Source organism: Trichechus manatus, unplaced genomic scaffold, assembly GCF_000243295.1.
Source record: "Trichechus manatus latirostris isolate Lorelei unplaced genomic scaffold, TriManLat1.0 scaffold00094, whole genome shotgun sequence".
NCBI lineage: Eukaryota > Metazoa > Chordata > Mammalia > Sirenia > Trichechidae > Trichechus > Trichechus manatus.
The window spans coordinates 654,423-667,810 of record NW_004444030.1 but is presented as its reverse complement, the minus strand read 5'-3'; positions in this window follow the sequence as shown (position 1 = coordinate 667,810).

Here is a 13,388-nt window from a genome sequence, read left to right as displayed (position 1 = left end):
AAAGACAGCCTTCAGGTGTGGTTTCAGTACAAAGTTTAAAGGGTATTGCAGGGCAGTAAGGCTGCTATGAGTTGGAATTGACTCAATGGCAACAAGTCTGGGTTTTGTTTTGTATTTTTTTGGTTTCAGGGCAATAGTCTCAGGGGTTCCTCTAATCTCTTGAGGAAGGGGTCCAGTAACTCTGGCCTTTAAGTATTTGAGTTTTGTTCTGCATTTTTCTACCATTCTAACCAAGACCATTGTGTCCCAAGTCAGAATGGTCAGTAGTGGTAGCCAGGCACCATCTGGTTCTTCTGGTCTCGGGATAGATGAGGCCATGATTCATGTAGGCTATTAGGCCTATAGACTAGTTTCTTCTTTGATTCTTTGATTTCCTTCTTTCCCTTTTGCTCCAGAAGAGTAGAGACCAATAGATGTATCTAATGACTTTTTGTTCTTGTTGATGTTTTTGCCATTTACTTGTTTGGTCTTTCAGTTTTAGTTATTAAGTGATATATTCAAATATTTTGGAGTTTTCTATTTTTCTTTATTGTTTGTTAATTTTTGCTCTGTATATTTTGAAGCTCTTTTATTTACATACAAATTTAGAAGTGTCAAATATTTCTCTTATCAATGTGAAATGCTCCTTTTATCTCTAGTAATGTTTCTTGCCTCAAAGAATCTACTTTTTCTGATATTAATATAGGTGTTTCAGCTTTCTTCTGAATAGTGTTTCCATAGTACCTTTTTCTCTTCTTTACTCTTCAACATTTCATTTTCCTTAAATTTAAGGTTATCTCTTGCATGCTTTATTTATTTATTTTTTCCTTTTAAGTCCAGTCTGACAATCCTGTTTTTTAATTGAAATATTAATCAATATTTAATGAAATTCTCTATATATTACTTTTTTCCTAGTCGACCTACTTCTTTTGTGTTTCTTTTTATTTAATGTCTTGCTTTGCTTTGTGCTAATCCAGTGATTTTATTTTTATGATTCTATTTTACTTTCTTTCAGTTTGTTAGTAATACATTCTTTCACCCTTATTTTGGTGGCTACCTTAGGGATAACATTTTTCACTCTAATATAAAGTAGAACTTCAACACCTCCTTGATGGTGCTAGGACGGTAGGGCCTACTTTAAATCTATTTAACACCCTCTTGTGTTTTTCATTATACTTGTACTACTTCTAATTATATATATAATTTTTTTGAACTATATATATTTGAAATGTTTGTTTTCTACAGGTAACGATCATTTATTTTGCTCAAGTGTTTTATTTTGCTCTGAAATTGTTCTTTCTCCATTTTTATAATTCCACATAGGACCATGTTATTTCTGCCTGAAAAATTCCCTTTAGTATTGCTTTTAATTGGGTCCTCTACTGACCAACTGTTTCAGGTTTTATTTGTCTGGGAAAATTTTACTTTGACTTCTCTTTTGAAACATATTTTTATAAGGTAAAATATACTGAGTTGGTAGTTATTTACTTCCAACACATTAAAGATATTATTTTATTTTCTTCTGTCATTGATTGCTTTTGCATAGACATAAACTGAGAGTCATATTCAAACCAGGGTATTTTTTTTCCCTCTTTGTTTTTTTTTTTTTCGGATCTTGTTTGATGACACGCCTAGCATTTCTTTTTTTTTTCTATTGAGTGCTAGATATAATGAATCTAAATTTGTGGAGGATCTAGATGGTGTGGTATCCTGAGAAAAGATTCATCCTACTTCTGCTCGGCAGCCACTCTCTAAGATCAGTAGATGTGCATTACCCATTGCAGTCGAGTGGACTCAAACTCATAGCCATCCTATAGGACAGAGTAGAACTGCCACATAAGGTTTTCAAGGGTGTAACCAAGGTTGTAATCTTTACAGAAGCAGACTGCTACATCTTTCTTTTGCAGAGTGGCTAGTGGGTTTGAACCACCAACCTTTCAGTTAGCAGCTGAGTGCTTAACCACTGTATCATCAATAGACACTCTGAGTGGAAAAAAAAAAAAAAAAAGCCTGGCAGAACATAGGCTCACCTCTCTGAGGATTTATCTCCAGGATCTTTGCCTCTGAAGTTTTGTCAACTTTGCTAAATTTTTTTAAATAAATATTTTATATGGAATTTATAGTTGTTTTCCACAAGAATATCCATTGCCACAAGCTACTTCATCTTAACAAAAGTGGAAGTTTACTAATGAAGAGAATTATATATATATAATACACGTTTATATTATAAATATATATAATATACTAATGAAGTATATATATACTATATAATATGTAATACTATATAAGTATATAATATAGTAATGAAGAGAATTATATAGATATTATATGTATATATTATAATATATATTATTTCTCTTTATTAGCTCTCTTCATTCAAATATATATATATATGTTCATTAAGGAGTTCAGATACCGTATCCCCCAACCTAATGGATTCATTAGAAGTGAAGTAGTCTTAATTGTAGTAACTAGTTTTAAATATTTTCTTCTTAATGCATGTTTACACTTTAGTATTTAATTTTAAAATTTTATTTTTATAATTTTAAAGTAACTGTTTTGTAACTATATTAACACCATGTATTTATTTTATTCTCATTATTGTTTTGTGATAAAATATGTATAATATGTATTACTTTTTCAGCTGAAATTATATACAAAAATGAGAACATTTTGTCATTTGTCTTCATTGGTCTGGATGTTTCTTTTTCAGTTTGATGACCTCATTAGAGGGCTAAACCAAAGTACACCGGAAAATCTTATTAAGATGAATACTACATTTATTAGTTATAAAACAAAGCCACTTTTAAGATCTGTTTATCAACCTTTGGCCTTCTTTTATGGATTTCTCAGTTGGTCTCTGAGTCATTTCTCAGAAAAATATCAAGAAAATACTATTATCTGTGTAGACTGTGTTTTTTTTTACAAGCACTGTATTTCAGAAAAGTTAGTTTTGACTAATTTTCTAGCATGAGTAGAAATGAGGAGGAAAAGTTCATATGCGTCATCTTATCTGAATCTTGTTTTGTAGATCTGTTGTTTAAATAATTTTTATATAAGATTAGAGGACTCAATGAAAACCCAGAAATCATTTAGGCACCTAACTTCAAACTTTTTGATTATGATTAATAGTAAGAAATACATTTTATATTACATCCCAGTACATAGATACATTTATATTTAAAATTAAAAGCTTCATGAAACAGCAGGTAATCATCATGAGAAATATACTAATATTTATTCTATTTTGTTGTTTTTATAGTGGCCATTACCACATAATTGATTTTACCACCTACTGATAAGTAGGCATTTAGATCTATGATCCATTTTGAGATAGTTTTTGTAACCAGTATGAGGTTTTGGTTAAGGTTCATTTATTTACCTATGGATATTCAATTGTTCCATCACCTTTTGTTGCAATAGATAACATTTTCCATTGAGTTGCCATTGCATCTCTGTAAAAATTGATTATCCATACTAGTGTGAGTCTATTTGTAGGCTCTGTACAGGCATACATCAGAGATATTGTGGGTTCAGTTGCCAACCACTGCAGTAATGCGAATTGTCACAATGAAGCAAGTCACACAGACTTTTTGGTTTCCCAGTGCATATAAAAGTTATGTTTACACTATACTGTGGTGGCACAGTGGTTAAGAGCTACAGCTGCTAACCAGAAGGTTGGCAGTTCAAATCTACCAGCCATTCTTTGGAAACCCTATGGGGTGGTTCTATTCTGTCCCATACGATCGCTATGAGTTGGAGTCAACTCAACGGCAATGGGTTTGGTTTTGGTTTTGATAGTCTATTATGTATGCAATAGCATTATGTCTAAAAAAAAGTAAGTGCCTTAAATAAAAAAATAATTTATTGCTAAAAAGTGCTAACTATCATGTGAGCCTTCAGCGAGTCATAATCTTTTTGCTGGTGGAGGGTCTTGCCTTGATGTCGATGGCTGCTGACTGATCAGGTTGGTGGTTGCTGAAGGTTGGGGTGGCTCTGGCAATTTCTTAAAAGAAGACAACAGTGAAGTTTGCCACATCAGTTGACTCTTCCTTTCATGAAAGATTTCTCTGTAGCATGCAATGCTGTTTGATAACATTCTACCCATGGTGGAACTTCTTTAAAAATTATAGTCAATCGTCTCAAACCCTGTCATTGCTTTATCAATGAAGTTTATGTAATATTCTAAATCCTTTGTTGTCATTTCAACAGTGTTCATAGCTTCTTCACTAGGAGTAGATTCCATCTCAAGAAACTGCTTTCTTTCCTCATCCATAATAAGCAACTCCACATCCATTAAAGTTCTATCATGAGATTGTAGCAATTCAGTCACATCTTCAGGCTCCACTTCTAATTCTAGTTCTCTTACAATTTCCATCACATCTGCAGTTACTTCCTTCACTGAAGTCTTGAACCCCTCAAAGTCATCCATGAGGGTTGGAATCAACTTTGTTGATATTGTGACCTCCTCCCATAAATCATGAATGTTCTTAATGGCATCTAGAATAGTGAATCCTTTCCAGAAGTTTTTCAATTTACTTTGCCCAAATCCATCAGAGGAATCAGTATCTATGGCAGCTGTAGCTTTAGGAAATGTATTTCTTAAATAATAAGACTTGAAATCTGAGATTACTCCTTGATCCATGGGCTGCAGAATGGATGTTAACGTTAGCAGGCATGAAAACAGCATTAATCTACTTGTACATCTCTATCAGAGCTCTTGGGTGACCAGGTGCATTGTCAATGAGCAGTAATATTTTGAAGGGAGTGTTTTTTTTTTGTTGTTGTTGTTGTTTTTTCTGAGCAGTAGGTCTCAACAATTAAAAAACAAAAAACTACTGCCATCCAGTCAATTGTAAGTCATAGTTGACCCTATAGGGTTCCCAAGGCTGTAAAAATCTATGGAAGCAGACAGCCACATCTTTCTCCCGTGGAGCTGCTGGTGTTTTGAATCTTTGACCTTTCAATTAGCAGCCAAATGCTTTAACCGCTGCAACACCAGAGCTCTTTACTGTCTCAACAGCAGGCTTAATATATTCCGTAAACCATGTTGTAAATAGATATGCTGTCATCCAGGCTTTGTTGTGCCATTTATACAGCACAGGCAGAGTAAATTTAGCATAATTCTTAAAAGACCTAGGATTTTCAGAATGATAAATGAGCATTGGCTTCAACTTAAAGTCACTAGCTGTATTAGCCCTTAACAAGAGAGTCAGCCTGTCCTTTGAAGCTTTAAATCCAGGCATTGACTTCTCCTTTCTAGCTATGAAAGTTCTAGATGGCATCTTCTACCAGTATAAGGCTGTTCCATCTACACTGAGAATCTGTTGCTTAGTGTAGCTACCTTCATCAATTAGGCTAGCTCGATCTTCTGGATAACTTACTGCAGCTTCTACATCAGCACTTGCTGCTTCACCTTGCACTTTTATGTTATGGAGATGGCTTCTTTCCTTAAACTTCATGAACCAACCTCTGCTAGTTTAAGACTTTTCTTCTGCTGCTTCCTAACCACTCTCAACCTTCATAGAATTGAGAGAGTTATGGCCTTGCTCTGGATTAGGCTTTGGTTTAAGGGAATGTTATGATTGATTTGATCTTCTATCCAGACCACTAAAACTTTCTCTGTATCAGCAGTAAGGCTGTTTCGCTCTCTTATCATTTGTATGTTCACTGGAGTAGCACTTTTAATTTCCTTCAAAAACTTTTCCTTTGCATTCACAACTTGGTTCGGCACAAGAGACCTACCTTTCAGCCCGTCTCGGCTTTCCACATGCCTTCCTCACTAAGCTTAATCATTTCTAGCTTTTGATTTAAAGAGAAAGATGTGTACTCTTCCTTTCACTTGGACACTTAGAAGACATTGTAGGGTTATTAATTGGTCTAACTTCAATATTGTCATGTCTCAGGGAATAGGGAGGCTGAGGAGAGGGAAAGAGACAAGGGAAAGTCTGCTCAGTGGAGCAGTCAGAACACATAAACACTTATTAAGTTTGCCATCTTATATGAGTGTGGTTTGTGCTGCCCGAAAACAATTACATCAGTAACATCAAAGATTGCTGATCACAGATCACCATAACAGATATAATAATAATGAAAAAGCTTGAAATATTGCGAGAATTACCAAAATGTGACACAGAGACACGAAGTGAGCACATGCTGTTGGAAAAATGGTGCTGATAGACTTGCTCCATGTAAGGTTGCGACAAACCATCAATTTGTAAAATACGAAATATCTGCAAAGTGTGATAAAGCGAAGCATAATAAAACAAGGTATGCCTGTGCTTAGTTCCATTGATCTATGCGTGAAATACAGTGATAAAGTTAAGTGCTCGGCTGCTAAACTAAAAGTTGGCAGTTCTAACCTGCCAGCATCTCTACGGGAGAAAAGATGCAGTGAACTGCTCCCATAAAGATTACAGCCTAGGAAATCTTGTGCGGCAGTTCAACTCTGTCATATAGGGTCGCTATGCATCAGAATTGACTCCAGGGCACACAGCAACAACAACAATTTTAATTAGTGCATTAGTTTTGAACAATTGATTATTTAATTGTTAGTCATATTTTCTGACTTCCTTGTAGTTCTAGAACTTTTTCATTGTATGCCAGACATTGTGAATTTTAACATGTTGGGTATTGGATATTTTTGTGCTATTAAAAATATTCTTGAATTTTTTGTGGGACTAGGTTATTTGAAAATAGTTTAATTTTTCAGATATTCCTTTTAAGATTTGTAAGGCAGTGTCAGATCAGTAGTTAGTCTAGGGTTTATTATTGCGTACTACTGAGGCAAGACACTTCTGTGTACTCTATCCAATGTACCATGGAAGATAAGTTTTTCCAGTCTGGCTGATGAGAAAGAATAATTTTTCTACCTTTCCGTGAGAACTATGAACGGTTTCTTCTAATCCTTTCTAGGTGGTTTGCTTCTTGGGTTTATGTAGTTTCCTTATATACATGTGTTGACCACTACTCAGCTGAACACTCAAGGAGGACCCTCTCTGCAAGTTCTCATAGTCGTCTTTTTGTGCAGCTCTTTTCTCTCCAGTGTTCTGTCTTCGCACTCCAACTGTTTTGGTCTCTGTGTTCTCTCAGCTCTGTCCTTCAACTCAAAGAGTATCCCTGGCTCCACTTGTGTACTTCCTCCCTGCATTGTGGCCTGGAAACTCTTTCAAGGCAGTAAGCTGAGGCAATCATAGGGCTCACCTCATTTGTTTCCTTCATTGACTGTTATTCAGCGTCTTAAACACCAATGTTTATTTTCACTGTTTTTTGGTTGATACTGAAAAGAGGATAACTTCACTCCCCATTATTCCATCTTGGCTGGAAGCAGAAGTCTGAATTTCTATATACTTTAATATGATAATATAATTCTTTAAACTTTATTTGTTATGTTTTGAGATAAACTGAAGAGTCTCACATTACATACATGAATATATAACTTTTAATTATAATTACACTCATAGTAAGGAGGATAGCTTCTATCACCAGGGACAATTGTGTAGATAGTCTTTAAAATTAGATTTAAAACTTTGTTGAAATTAAGTATTTAGTAATTTCATATATTTATTAAATAACTATGAATTTCTTCTCTACTCTCTTCTCCATAGTCAAAATAACAGTGACTAACTCAATTTTGTCAGATTATTGGAGAAAAAAAAATAGTTTCTCTCAATTTTCAAAACATTTTAAAGTCTTACTTGAAAGTGTAAAGTAAAAACTAAAAAAGAAAGAAAGAAATTAGATCAGCTGGAGAAGGAAACAAGACTTTTTGAACAGTGTTTTATAATTTGTTAAGGTTCAGTCATTGGCACTTTTTTCTTAACCTGGGCCCATAATAGAATAACATCTCTAAAGTGTAAAAACAAAATCTTCAAAATAAAATTAAACAGCACTTAGAACTGCCACCTTAGCCTTTTTAATGTGTTCTTTATTTTTGCTTTGCTTATATAAGTTGACTAAAACATGGTAAGCTAGTGAGAAATGGCACAGAGGTCTGGAAATCTGATGATGTTGTACATAACTGTTCCACGCTGAGGGCAATTAGGAAAAGTGCACTATTGTTACCTGGGGGATCTGATATTTCTGCCAACTTTAAGCAAACAATCAAACAAACAAAAAAAGTATGATAATGTAGAGAAGGAAAAGGAAAGAGAATATAAGGTATACTTTTCTTATAATAAGATTGCAGATATTTGTCATAGTAGGTCTTCTCTTTTCAACTCAGATTTGCTGTAAGGCTTGTGGGGCATATGTTAGGTGTTTAGAGACAACAGCTGTAATCATCTTTTAACTAGGTCAGATGATTGCATTCCCAGCCATAGAGATAGTATTTGACCCACTTTACTGATGTTTGCCCTGTACCCAGCCTGAAACCCTTTCAGAATCTCCTTGGTGCTATGCAGAAGGTAAATTCTTATATATCAAATTAAGTAACCTCACTTAAAATAGACTTCAAAGACAGTGACATAGAATAAGTACCAAATGGTAAAGAAATTATTTTAATGATATCTATCTAGCTACCTACCTATCTATCTACCTACCTACCTATCTATCCATCTATCTATCTATCTACCTATGTTATGTTAAAAAAAAATTGAGGAATTCCATAAAAAACTAAGGATATTAATTTCATAATAAAGTAAATGAATATGTGTCTAACAGTTACAAACAATCCTGCTCCTTTGGTTGTTTAAAAATCCAAGAACTTTTTATAAACATCAAACGTATATTTACAAAATAGCTTACTAAAAATTATTATATGGTCTGGAAATGTTACAAGTTTTACATGTTTGGTAGCTTTGGATACCAACTGACAAATGGAAGAGACCCTAGAAAGTTACAGTGTGAATTTATTTAGAGGCAATTTAATGTACTTCTGTTTGAAAAGCTTTGCTATAAAACAGGGTGTAAGTCTGTTTTTTCCTTGCAAAAAATTACAAAAACCAGTGGCAAGATATGTTTATTTTTCAACACATTTTACACTGCTTTGAGTAACATAACAACAGATGCAGAGAAATCTCAATAATAAGGAGAAAGTTAATTAGCCCATATCTGCAAATGAACAAAGGAATCGAGGAACAGGGGGGAAAAATAAAAATACTGTCTATAAATGCTAGAGGCAACTGCAAATATTGAAATGTTCATAAATAAGCCAGCCATTGTATTATACTTAGAATAATATGCCACTTGAATTTCAGGTATCTTCAGTTATTTAGTATTTGCTATCCCCTAATAAACTAATGAATTATGTTTGTACCTTGACAAACGCTGTACCTATTTTAGGAAGGAAACAAGAGATTTCAGAAATTATATCCCTCCTACATGTGTTGATGACATGGTATAATGACATTTTTATGCAATAATTTTCTTTCCCCTTGTTATGTATAGTAACTACTTCTACAAGACAATATCTTAACTACAATATCTTAACTTTGAAGCTTATAGCATTTATATTTTAAAATAATCACTTTTAAAAATAATTTTTAAATTACATTACTAGTATTTGGAATGACATTATTAATGTTCAAAAATAAAATTGTTAATATAAAGTATTTTCAAAATGAAAACTATTTATAATAGAATCTGTAACCTAGAGTAAAAAGAAGGTGAAAAAGAGATTTTCTTAACAGCTGATTGTAGTCAAATGAGGATACAAAGGCTTGTGGACTTATATCTGATCATATGTCTTAATAATAATAATACATTTTGATAGGCACAAAATTGAGACTTTAAAATATAATCAGTAGTCATTGCAAAACTCCTGGCATAGAAAATGTATATGCTGAATTTTAAGCATGCACAATATATTTTTTTTTAATTGTGCTTTATGTGAAGTTTACAGTTCAAGTCAGTTTCTCATACAAAAATTTATACACACATTGCTATGTGACCCTAGCTGCTCTTCCTATAATGTGTCAGCACACTCCTCCTTTCCAGCCTGGATTTCCTGTGTCCATTCAACCAGCTCCTGTCCCTTTTTGCCTTCTCATCTTTCCTCTGGACAGGAGCTGCCCATTTAGTCTCATGTATCTACTTGAGCTAAGAAGCATTCTCTTCACAAGTATTTTTTTATGTCCCATAGTCCAGTCTAATCTTTGTCTGAAGAGTTGGCTTCTGGAATGGTTTCAGTTCTGGGCTAACAGAGAGTCTGGGGGCCATGTCTTCCAGGTCCCTTTAGTCTCAGTCAGACCATTAAGTCTGGTCTTTTTACTAGAATTTGAGTTCTGCACCCCACTTTTCTCCTGCTCCATCACGGACTCTCTGTTGTGTTCCCTGTCATTGGTGGTAGCTGGGTACCATCTAGTTCTTCTGGTCTCAGGCTGATGAAGTCTCTGGTTTTTGTGGCCCTTTCTGTCTCTTGGGTTAATATTTTCCTTGTGTCTTTGATGTTCTTCATTCTCCTTTGCTCCAGATGGCTTGGGACCAATTGATGTATCTTAGATGGCCACTTGCTAGCTTTTAAGACCCCAGACTCCACTCACCAAAGTGGGAGGCGGAACATTTTCTTAATAAACTTTGTTATTCCGGTGGACTAGATGTCCCCTGAAACTGTGGTCCCAAGAACCCCACCAGTGCTACTCTGTCCCTCAAAGTATTTGATTGTATTCAGGAAACTTCCTAGCTTTTGGTTTAGTCCAGTTGTGCTGACTTCCCCTGTGTTTTGTGTTGTCCTTCCCTTCACCTAAAATAATTCTTATCTACTATCTAGTTAGTGAATCCTCATCTCCCTCCCTCTCCACCCTCGTAACTATCAAAGAATGTTTTCTTCTGTGTTTAAACCATTTCATGAGTTCTTATAATAGTGGTCTCCTACAATATTTGTCCTTTTGTGACTGACTGAATTCAGTCAGCATAATGCCTTTCAGATTCATCCATGTTATGAGATGTTTCAAGGATTCATCATTGTTCTTTATCATTGCATAGTATTCCATTGTGTGCATATACCATAATTTGTTTATCCTTTCATCCATTGATGGGCACCTACGTTGTTTCCATCTTTTTGCTACTGTGAACAGTTAAGCATGCACAATATTAAGTCACAAGAGTCTTAGTCAATTTTATTGGGTTTGTTGTTGTTGTTAGCTGCCCTCAAGTCATCCCAGTCTCGTAGTGACACTACGCATAACAAAACAAAATGGTACCACGTTCACATTGGATCATTGTGATCCATAGGGTTTTCATTGACTGATTTTTGGCAGTAGGTCGCCAGGCCTTTCTTCCTAGTCTGTCTTATGGAAGCTCCTCTGAAACCTGTTCAGCATCATAGCAACACACAAGCCTTCACTGACAGATAGTTGGTGGCTGTGCATGAAGTGCATTGGCTTGGAATCTCCCCCACATTGAAGGGCTGTAAAACACCACTGAACCGCCAACAACCTCTTTATTGATTTACATATTTTATATATATATACACATATATATATACACTATAGAAATGTACTGATATAGATTGATAGATACATAAACAGATATTAGTCTTTAATTTACCAATAACTTTCTATCACATAAAAACAACAATACATATAGTGAGATTAAGGGTCAAAGAAATAAACAATTAGTAAGCTGTGTAATTAGAATTCAATGTAGTGGACAACAAGTATATTTATATCAAAGATGTCCATACATCTACTGCAAAAATCACTGAGGTTCGAAAAGAAGCCATTGTGGCTAAAAATGGCTCATTGGTTTTAAGAAAAATAGGATAAGACAAAAAGATGAAGGTAAAGTGCAATTGCTGTAAGTTCAACTAGCATTTTGAGGACAATTGTTTGGAAATGCATGTATTTAACATTCAGTGTTGGTTTTCAAGGAACATTCGTCATTTATAATTCTTTCCTTTGGCTATCTTAATTTAGAAGAAGTCATTTTAATAGCAGATGTACCAACTTCATGTCCATGTTTGCTATTGTGACTTCTTTGTGGAATGACTGAAAAAAAAAAAGTAGTTTGATATAAAGTGTTGATGGGCAGAATTCCCTCTAGTCATATGATGAACTCACGCCATCAGTAAGTAAGTTAGGGTTTTGTGTCCTACAGAACAATTTCTGTTTTCTCAAAATAGCACAGTTTTCACCAAAGCAAGCATCTTCACATCTTGCCTTTGATATCTGATCTTGATTTCTGCGCTTGTGACAGATTCCAGCTGACGATGCTAAATAGGAAAAATTATCAAATTCTTCACGACAATTATAGAATCTCTTTCCCCAGTATCTTCACTCTTTTTTCACCTCCATTCCACATACTCAGATTAATATGAGGGCACAAGAAAATTTAAATGTTGTGGAATGCTCAAAAATTGTTTATATTTTATGTATCATTGTTCTTCCTATAACTCAATTTCTAAGGCATTACTTCTTTAGTATGTACAACATTCCAAGGAGCTGGCTGGCAGATACGATTATCTTCAGGTTTATACTTGGGGAAACAATTTGCTCAAGGTCAAAGGAAGTAATGTGTGCCCCAAACCTCAGTGTCCCCACAATTTATTTCCACAATGTGTTGTCCTCTATGTTGAATACTGCAGGGTGATTATTTGAAGGTGACTGGATGACATTGTGCTAATGAAGGTACAGAAGGATTTATAATTTCCATATTTTTAAAGAGTTAGGAACGATTCAGACTATTTTTGCAAGTAATTCTCAAATCTAATGGACCTAAAATTTCTATCGGCCTGCAAAGTTATATTAATTCTTAATATTTTTTTGAGTATCACCGGTGACTCTTCTAACCATTTCAATTTCTTTGCCTTTCCTCTGGAGGTAAAATCACTAGCATATGCCTCCTGAAAAAATATGATAACCTTGAGTAATGGTTAACAAAATTCTTCTTGAATACTGGAGTGGTAAGGGAAAAGAAAAGCAGTTAGGAAACTCACTGATATAATGAACCAACACAGATTTCCAAAAGTTAAATTTCATTTGGAATCTAGAAATCCTGAAAATAATAGCAGAATAATTTATGAAAATAATGATAATAGTGAACACTTATTGAAAGATGTCTGTAACTTGCATATTTTAGAGATTCTTGAACTTGAGCATCTACTAAAAATAAAATAGAATTCTGATTATATTTTAGATAATGCTCCTTTACACATGAAGATGCTATACAAATTTATATTGCAAATGATGGGATTACATTTAGAAGTGGATTAATGCGCCCAGTAAAATGTTCCAGAACTCACTTTACAGTGCAGGAAAAAAAAAAAAATTATCAATTTGGTTAGGCCATGATTCCTAGTACTGTGTGATTTTCCTGTATGTTGTAAACCTGCCTCTGTGATGTTAATGAGGGAGGATGGGTGGCAGTTGTGTTAGTAAGGCAGGACCTGGTCTACAAGACTGGATTGTGTCCTGAGGCAATCTCTTGAGATATTAAAGACAGAAGTGAGCAGTGAGACAGGGGGACCTCAT